Raw genomic sequence first — 10198 nt, 5'->3', positions numbered from 1 at the left:
CCGTGCACCCTGAAGACAGCTATTAAGAATTGTGTATGGGATCACAGAAACAACATTGTTGCGCTGCCGCAGTGTCGCCCTTAGGTAAAATCAAACATATTATCCAAGGCGCGACAACGCAACAAGTGGACAAAAGGTCAACATTTCGCGTTGGCGCATTGTCGCGCATTGGTTAATTTTGACCCGTTTTGCTTGGTTTTTGGAGGGAGACAACGCGACAGTGGCCTTTCTAGGATTCCATAGCTAGAAGACAAAACGTCGAAAAGAAGTTTGAAAACAAATCCTCTTGTTATCAGTTTGTTATATTTAGGACCGACCTTCCATCACAATTCTACGACAGCTGTGGGAAACATTAAACACGTTATAGTGTATGAAAATCTTGTCCTAAACAGATAACTGTTAATGAGCCACGTTAAATGTCAGTCGTGACGGAAATAGGATCTTGCTGTTATTACATTTGACGACACTACCGCACACTAGTCCCTAGTCCCTGAAACATATTATTTCCCTTAAACCCACCCCTTTCTGTAATACTATAGCCCTAAATGAAGCAAGTCTAGGTTTCAACAGGTTCTGAATCGCCCATCTCACTGCGGCTCCTTTTCAATTTAAATGGAGTTGCTTGTTTCTATCAAAATAATATGTTTTCAGAGACCGAGCGTTAGTCTAACCGTACGCGTACAGCAACGCTTAGTATGGCGATTTTCAAACGTAAACCGTGACGTTACCGAAACGAATTGCTCCCATATACATATATTGCTTTATGCCATTTGAAATGAAAAAAAAGAAAGCTGGTGTATTTTGTTCAGATGACAGTAAATGATGGGGGTCTGAAAATAATCGTGCCTGAACCAGTCATCAATCATGAACATCTGATTTATGCATTTGGAATACGATGACATGCATCAATCAAGACAGCGAGCATGACCACCCGATTCATTTAGTTGCCTATGCAACAAGCATGGGTTGCTGAAGACCTATTGGGACCCGGATGTGCACGGGTTATACCACGTAGTGAGTGAGTTAATATTTAAAGTCACATCGGCAATATTTCAGCCATATCGTGACTTGAACATGGTATAGCATATATAAAAAACTGTCGTCAAAGGACAGTACAACAACTAGCAATATATCACAGATTATAATTTAAAACTAGTTTTAGATCAATAAAATGATTGGATTACGACAGACGACACATTATAAAAACAGGCTATTAATCAGCAACAACTAAAGTTAGGCCACCATACTGGGGACCATGGGGACTTACAGTACCTTTGCTACCTACATGGTTCCCCAGCAGGATTTACACCATTCCTTTAGTCATTGGCGAATGTTGACGAGAGTAGCCGAAAATTAAAATATACAAATATTCTGCGTTTAAAAACAGGGATAGATAAATTACTTTGAATGAAATGGTCTTACATATCCTCTCTATACCACGTAAGTAGTAGTCGCTATTATTGCAATTAAAGAAGTACGATGGATGTTTTTTTGGTTGGAGAAAAATTAAACTGCTGCTCTGAAAGAAAAACCTTGCATATTAGACAGGGTGGTTTGTACGTCTGTCACCTGGGTGTTTTGTTCAGTGTGGATGACGTACAGGCATTTACAATACATTTATTTAAACCTTCTGTAAAAGTAAGGCAAAGCAAAAGCAATTAGCACTGATTATCATTTATATACAATGTTTAGAGCATTTCGATTGGGCACTGGGCTAATCAATTCGCCGTCCTCCGTAAACAACATTTCTTACGTCCGGAAATACACGACCCGTCACGAATGACCTCACATTTCTCAAACTGGAAATGTCGGGGTATTGTCCACTTCTATGCGCTAGCCTCAGGTCAACAATCATTGCTATTTATACCCGATTTAACCTTATCACGTCAGCGTTAGAGGGGGACCAGCCGTGCTCTTCACGCCCGGTCAGCTATGAAAGAGGGCAGTTCTTCGTGGATATTTAGAGGATTGTTGTCATGTGTAATAAGTTCACACTTGTCGGATCAGTGTCACTTAGAATATCCTTACAAGTCGAGAGTTTGCTGGACGTAAAGGCTACCGCTACTTTAGTGATGAAGGTCATACTTACAAGGACCGTTGACGCATCTTTATAAATGCTTCGTGATCAACTTCACGTCACGGTGTAAGGATCTGTAAGAGCATAAGTGACTAACCATCCTTCTAATCTTAGAAAAAAACACCAAAGGTTAATGAAATAACAAACGGAAGGGTGTCACATTTTCTTTCCTCACGTTGTTATATTATTTCTATTGTTAAATTACATATGGTCATAAGGGGATGTCCAACGTACGGCGAACGCTAAATTCTGTCCAGATCAGGGTTTTCTTAAAACAGGCCATGCGTATTCGAAAACCAGAATACTGAATCTTAACAAAAATGTGCGTATCCAGCCAAATATATATCAAATGTCCACAGATATATCCTTGTGTGTGAAACAGGAAACTTGAAGGAAAAAAATTAATTTACAAATGTGAAAATATATGCTTGTTGTCTGTTGTAGAACGCCGCACTCATCAATATTCCAGCTTTATGACGGCGGTCTGTAAATAATCGAATCTGGACCAGACAGTCCAGTGATTGACATCATGAGCATCGATCTACGCAGTAGGTATACGATGACATGCATCAACCAAGTCAGTGAGTCTGACCACCCGATCCCGTTATACCTCTTTCTGATATTATCTGATGTCACAATAAACATAACATACAGTATAGTGTATAGTATTTTAAGAAAGCTAGTCCGCTAAAGGGAAACTCTATCCTAAGGTGTGGCAGTGGAGTATCCTAGTGGTTGAAGCGTTCGCTCGTCACGCCTAGGACCTGGGTTCGAATCCCCACATGGGTACAATGTGTCTAGCCCATTTCTGGTGTCCTCGCCGTGATATTGCTGGAATATTGCTGAAAGCGGCGTAAAACCATACTCACTCACTTTCCCTAGGTGTTCTCAACATAGCCCCTATAAGAAGTGTTTAGTCCGTGTTTGTCTGAGTTGGTTAGGGCTGTCATAACCAACTAAACCGCCACATATGCATTTATCATGGGATGTGATAAAATACACATATTACACATACCAAATTACAGAGCGTCATGATCAACCATCCTCGGTTACCCAGTGTATATCATCTCTCCATTTTATCATGATAAATACCCTTAAGCAATTCGCTGTCATACTCGTAGATTCGTTTGGAAGATGACGTCAAATCTTCCATGCCTCTTAGCAACTTTCCATGTGAATTCTCGTGCGTATCAAGTGTTTGATTGGGCGATTCTCTTCTGTCAGTCTTTCGAATCGGACCAAACATGTATAATTAATGACACATGAGCTCTACTTCCTCTTTGTAAAGAATTACGGGAAGGTTGTGCTGGGTAATCGAAAATTTAAAACCACGCGGGAAGCATCCATGAAAATCATGTATAGATCTACAACAAACCCACACTTAAAGTAGGTGTCACATTGGCATGACGCCATCACGAGCTAACGACGTAAACGAAGCAAGCATGGCGGACCACTATGCATGAAGCTTAATTGTCTGACGCAGGTTGCAACAACAGGTTCTTAAATGCTGTGAAGTGAACTGGGGTTTAACGTCGCGTTGAAGATTGTTGCACTTATATAACTTATATAACTGCGTGCATGTGTGTACTTGCGGTAATCTGGACCTATACCGGTTTAAAAGTGCTAGCCCTCGGAGATACCATGGCATAGTTTAACATTGATACCCCAGACACAGTATAAGGCTCCTTATTTTATCCACGCACGGTAATAACAAGTACCCTTTTTTACCGTCTTTGGTGTGACGCGGTTGGGGATGGAACCCCTGATAATTGACAATTAAAACATATAGTATGTGGTACCGATATATATGTCACCCACCCACATGTAGAACAGTACACAGACTACAGGGGCAGACCTACCTCAGTCGCTCACTCAGCCAGACCACTGACCCACGGCTAGTTTGCAATGGTCAGTCAAAAGCGATCCGTGTTCCGATTGTCATGCTATGCTGAGTTTTGACAATGCTCAACGGGGAGAGGTCAGACGGTTTTAAATGGTTCACATTCCTAGTTTTAGTACACACCTAGCGGGTCTGCGGTAGAAAAACAGACTTGTTGAAAAGCGGGTGTCAAAACGCTATTGCCTCGCTTTCGCTAAACCGATGGCGTAATAACAGTTACGAAACGCAAGTGCACTAAACATTTTTAGAACATAATGTCAGAGGTCTTGAGAGTTTCTGTTCGGGTTTGTTCCATGTGTGATATTGCGTGCGTGATTGATTGATTGGTGTTTACGCCGTTTCTTTAGAATTCCCCCTGGCAACATTCTTCACAAATTCACCGACCGCCTCTGTGGTCTAGTGGTAGAGCGTCCACCCGGAGAGCGGAAGGTCGATCCCCGACCGCGTCATACCAAAGGACGTTAAAAGATGGTACTTGTTGTTACCCCCGTCTGGCGCTCGACATACGGGGGATAAAATAAGGACTGGTCGGCTCATGTATATACTGTGTCTGAGTTGGTTATTCATGTTAAACTGGGGCATGGTATGACAATAGGCAAGCACTATAAATCGGCATCAGTCCGCTCTAGTACAAGCATCCACATACACGTGCATGCACGTTGCTATATAAGTGCAATAATCTTGGACGCGACGTTAAACCCCATTTCACCTCAGCCTCACGTATTCTCCGCATGTGGGGATCTAATCTTCTTTGGCGTGACAAGACATGGTTTTCACCAAACTGCTAAGAAAAGGCTCCATTGAAGATATTTGTTCTTTTAATCCAGTTCAAGTCTAACCAACTGAAGTCACAGATGAGTTGGTCGTGGGTTCGGACGAGTTCTGATCCGTGGTTTGTCTGCGCCCGTAATCATGTTCAAATTTGGTATATCTCGACCTAAGTCACAATGGGTTTTCCTTCCATATTAAGTGAATGGGTGAGTGAGTTTGGTTTAACGACGCCTTGAACATTATATTGTTTTACTGCGAGAAACCGATAACCGAGACGAGAAAGCTATACACAATATCGCTTCCTCACCTCGTTTCATCGTCTCGTGTTATCGCGGCCGTAAGTGAAGGTGATAACGCGATGTCCCTCTCGGCCACCATATATTCTAATGTGAGGTGTTAAACAAATTAGCGCTCTAGGACCTGTCGCTTGTGGCAAGGGCCGACGAATCGGTACATCGTCCTTGTTGTGCGTCATCTTACATGAGGACGTGCTTGTGCTATTATCATATTACTTGTTTCAAACAGTTCAGAAATCCATGTTTCCAACTCCTGCTTGCAATGTTTAATATTCCCTCATCAGCAAATATACTACTCAAAAGTAGTTAAAGAACACCTGATTCTTTCATATTACTATAGTTAATCTGTCTTGGCATGTGCGATTAACTATAGTAATATGAAAGAATTGGGTGTTCTTTAACTTCTTTTGAGCAGTATATATACACCAGTGTTTCTTGTCCCATCTGTATTCCTCGTTATTTTGGTTTAAAAACTTGATCCTAAGACTGAAATTTAGTTCCAGAAGTAAAGTTATCTTATTTAAGAATATATATCTAATAAAAAAATCCAAATGGAGCCCAGAACAATCCTTAATTGCAGGAGCAGAGGCATTCTAGACTTGCCCAATCATTCTAGACTTGAGTTGGACTACTTTTTTAATGTTTTTTCTTTAGGGTCTGGGGGACGGGCTAAATTGGTGCCCAGCAACCAATGCTTGTCGTAAGAGGTGAAATAATAGATTGGGGATCCAACTCAGTTGAATGCCTTAACGGACCCAACGGCTTAAGATGTTGCTCATACTATTTATCAGTGATTGTATGGTGCAAATTTGATTATTTACAGGCCGTCGTCATAATTCAATCATATGTAAACGTTATACGGACAAACGCACATTCACACATATTTGCGTCTTATGCCCATTGTATTGAATTTCAACATAATTCACTATGGTACAGAATAGGGACATATCTGACATTCTCCACTTGCTTTTCCAATGGCGACTTATTGGAGTTATATGTAGTATGTGATGTACAAAATACAAAACACTGGCAGGATATATGATACTTTTTGATTTATTCACTCATCACAGACTTAACATTGCACATCCTTTTAAAACAAATACACATATGTTCTACACCAAATGTGTACAGAAAGGTAGTTAGGATAACAAACATACGTCTAATGATATCAGGTTGAAGAGATGTAATTTGACATGACCGTCTATATCTTCACAAAGACACTTCAAGTACAGCTGGAGATGTGGAGAGACAAGGCTGGTCTGATGCGCCTTTGTCAAATTAGCACACGATTTTTACAAAAACACTGTAACATGACCAGAGTCCCATTCCACTAACCGATCGTAGCGCTAAGAACATTGACTTACCGACAGTCGTAGCGCTAAGACCGTCTTACACATGAACATGATATTAAGACAGTCGTAGCGCTAAGACCGTCTTACACATGAAAATGAACTTACGACATTCAAAGCGCTAAGACTGTCTTACCCATGAACCTATGACAGTCGTGGCGCTAAGACCATCTCACACATGAACATGACCTTACGACAGTCGTAGCGCTAAGACCTTCCTACACATGAACATGAACTTACGAGTCGTAGCTCTAAGAACGTCTCTCACACTTGAACATGAACTTACAACCTTAGAGCTAAGATGCTTGCACGAACTCCCTTCTGTAACATAAATTTATGACAATAGTAGGGCCATGGCTATCCCTTTGTGTCATGGGCTCTCACCCTTACCCTCCCATACTTTAACATCTACAATCGTATACTTTAACATAAATTGACTTTCAATATTATTTGATATGTGATTATCAAAACTCCCACATTATAACAGATTTTGATGATCAATAATTGCAGAACTATGATTATCATCGAAATTGCCATAATTTAACAGTAGCTAATGTAACTCAATGTACGGGAGGTCAGTCTGGCTGACTGGGTTGATGCATGTCTGTATATCCCATTAGCGTAGATTGATGCTCATGACATCAGTCACTGGACTGTCTGATCAAGCCTTGATTATTTACAAACAGCCATCATATATCAGAGATATTGCTGAGTACTATAAATTAAAAGAATAAATGCAATATTGGATAACAATGGAAACATCGCTCAAAGGTGATAACTTTATGGAACAAGCTCCTAGTCTGGATAGATATCACAGACTCACACGGATCATATTATCTTGGTACATACAAAGTGGAACAAACGTCTACACCTGTCAGCACTGATTCAGCACCATCCACTTTTTTGGGATGTATGATACATTATAAACTGTCTGGTGCGAATCATTGTTGAAAATACCACAGACGTAATAAACTCTCAAATAGCCTGTCACTACCATCTCACAAAAAATGAAGCTGACACTAAAATCAGTAGGGAGTTATTGGCATTATGCCTTGAAGTCTAAAAACATTCATTTCAAAAAGGCGGAAAAGTATCAGCACCCAACCCACACCATGAATCCGATTGTCACACAAGGGCAGATCCGGCATTTTTGAAAGGGAGGGGTAAAAAAAAATCAAAATCCTCTCTCAGTAGAGAAATTTTACTACCTACAGCATACTACATTTCGTTTTCGAAACGAAATGTGTGGGGGGTCTGGGGGGTCTGGGCCCCGTGGACCACACACACACACACACACAATTCATTTGGATTCAGATCAGAGTTTGTCATTATTTTTTGGAATTGAATTTTGAATCAGCTGGTGCTTAATTTATGCTCATGTGTATATTTCCACTGACAAATGTAACCCCAGATAATACACAGTTTCTTTGCCACAAAGAAAAAGGGTTGTGAACAAAGTTACAAGACAGCTATCTCCTCTCAGCACTGGAAGGAGGGAATCTAGAATGAAATTACCTGTTGATTCATAGTATTGAATAAACAATAAATAGTTATGCGATATAGAATATATACACCATGTTATACTATCACAATCTAAGGTATGTGGTATGTAATAGCACTTCGGAACTTTGGTACCATGTACTTGTAACTACTGATAAACGCCAATACCAACATTAGGATTCCTGTTGAGATCATTCCTGCCACACTACTGTGATTAATGGTACAGTGCATCCCATTAGTAACACTGGCATTGATCAGTGATGAGACATGAAGGCCTAGGTGACCGGACTGTTAGGCTAGATCATCAACACAGATGAAACTACAACAGACAATTGGCAACAATGAAGAAAGACAGTTATAAAGCTCCACTGAATGTACACAACATGACAGGTTGTTGTAGGACAGCTTATGACATAGGGTGCCAGGCAAAATAAGTGAGTGAGTGAGTGAGTGAGTGAGTGAGTGAGGTTTCATGCCGCTTTTAGCAATATTCCAGCAAAATCACGGCTGGGGACACCACAGATGGGCTTCACATATTGTACCCATGTTGGGAATCGAAACCAGGTCTGCAGCTTGACAAGCGAACGCTTTAACCACTAGGTTACCCGACCGCCCCCAGTCAAAATGAACTGGCTGTACATGTGTATGTGTTCAGACAGGTACCCATTAGGGGCTGGGGCAGAGGCGGTGGTGGCGGTGGTGGTGGCGGTGGCGGTGGCGGTTGTTCAGATGGGTGGTGCGGGGGCTTGGTGCTTTGCGGGGGTGGTTTGGTGGTGTGGGGCTTTGCGGGGGCGGTGGTTAAGACGAGGGTGGTGCGGGGGCTTGGTGCTTTGGTGGTGTGGGGCTTTGCGGAGGTGGTGGTTAAGACGAGGGTGGTGCGGGGGCTTGGTGCTTTGCGGGGGTGATTCGTTGGTGTGGTGCTTTGCGGGGGCGGTGGTTAAGACGGGGGTGGTGCGGGGGCTTGGTGCTTTGCGGGGGTGATTCGTTGGTGTGGTGCTTTGCGGGGGCGGTGGTTAAGACGAGGGTGGTGCAGGGGCTTGGTGCTTTGCGGGGGTGATTCGGTGGTGTGGTGCTTTGCGGGGGCGGTGGTTAAGACGAGGGTGCTGCGGGGGCTTGGTGCTTTGGGAGGGCGGCTGTGGGGGCGGGAGAGAAATGGAAAAATGACATGGTGAAAAAAAGGAGGGTAGCCATAATGTTTCATAACTAATGATAGGTAAAATGGGGGATCTCACCCCTACCCCATAATAGATGACGAGACCCTTAAAAAACATCACACTTTCCACATGGCTTATATATTTGTAAGTGATAAAAATGATGTTCAGCATATTGAGTTTTGAGAAATATGTGATGCATGTCTAACCTGTGAGGTAAGCTGCCAATGGAGTGTCATTAGGATTACCTGCCCTTGTCATGTGCTTGAAGTTCAGGAAAAGGGTGGAAAGGCAGAAACATGAGACAGAAGCCGATAGTTACGATAAAATCAAAGGAAACATTAACAGCTGGTCGTGAGGGAGTTGAGGGGTTTGCACAAAGTGACCTTTAGAGAGTTAGTTTAACCAGAGAGTCTAAGTCTTGTGCAGTATATCAGTAATATCACAGCCTGTCAACTTCATGTTGGTCATAGACACTGGTGAAATATACAGAATGAGTCGAGACTATCCATAACGATCTCTAATGTTATAAAAAATTAGTACTCAACAAATACTCCACAAATAACAGCAGAACTAACCCAGTGAACCCACTAGTTCCACAAGGTCATGTAATTATGCAAGGTTGCAGTCCGAATAGCACTGTTTGGTCCTATTAGCTTGTAAAGGTCTCAAATGAAATCAATGACGTTCTATCCACACCATTTTCAATATTAAACATGAAATAACCCTGTCCACACTGTGAGCATAATCAGAGAGCTCTATATATCGTCATGGAATTCGAGATAAGTAACCATGGTAACAGTTACTGTGTGACATTCCCAAATACAAATAATGACATTCAAATCTTAATACATATAATAATGTAAAGGAAAAACATATTTCATGACAGTTTTCATAATCATGACTGACTGATGCACTTGTTGCCATGACAACTAAGCAAAATACATAGGTGTAGTTGTTGGTTGCTGTTGCAGGTGTGCTGTGTATGCTGGGTGGCTATCCGAAACCATACCTGTTGCAATAGTATTGTGATACTATTGAAATATTGGTACAACTATTCAAGTAGTATTGTCATAGTTAGAAAAAACTATTGCATACTATTATAATATTGATTAAAAGTACATTGTTTTATTGAACAATCATCTAAAAAACCT

This window comes from Haliotis cracherodii, unplaced genomic scaffold (assembly GCF_022045235.1).
Source record: "Haliotis cracherodii isolate W230 unplaced genomic scaffold, xgHalCrac1.p SCAF_33, whole genome shotgun sequence".
Lineage (NCBI taxonomy): Eukaryota > Metazoa > Mollusca > Gastropoda > Lepetellida > Haliotidae > Haliotis > Haliotis cracherodii.
The sequence above is the reverse complement of the archived record's forward strand: the minus strand, read 5'-3'. Positions refer to the sequence as shown.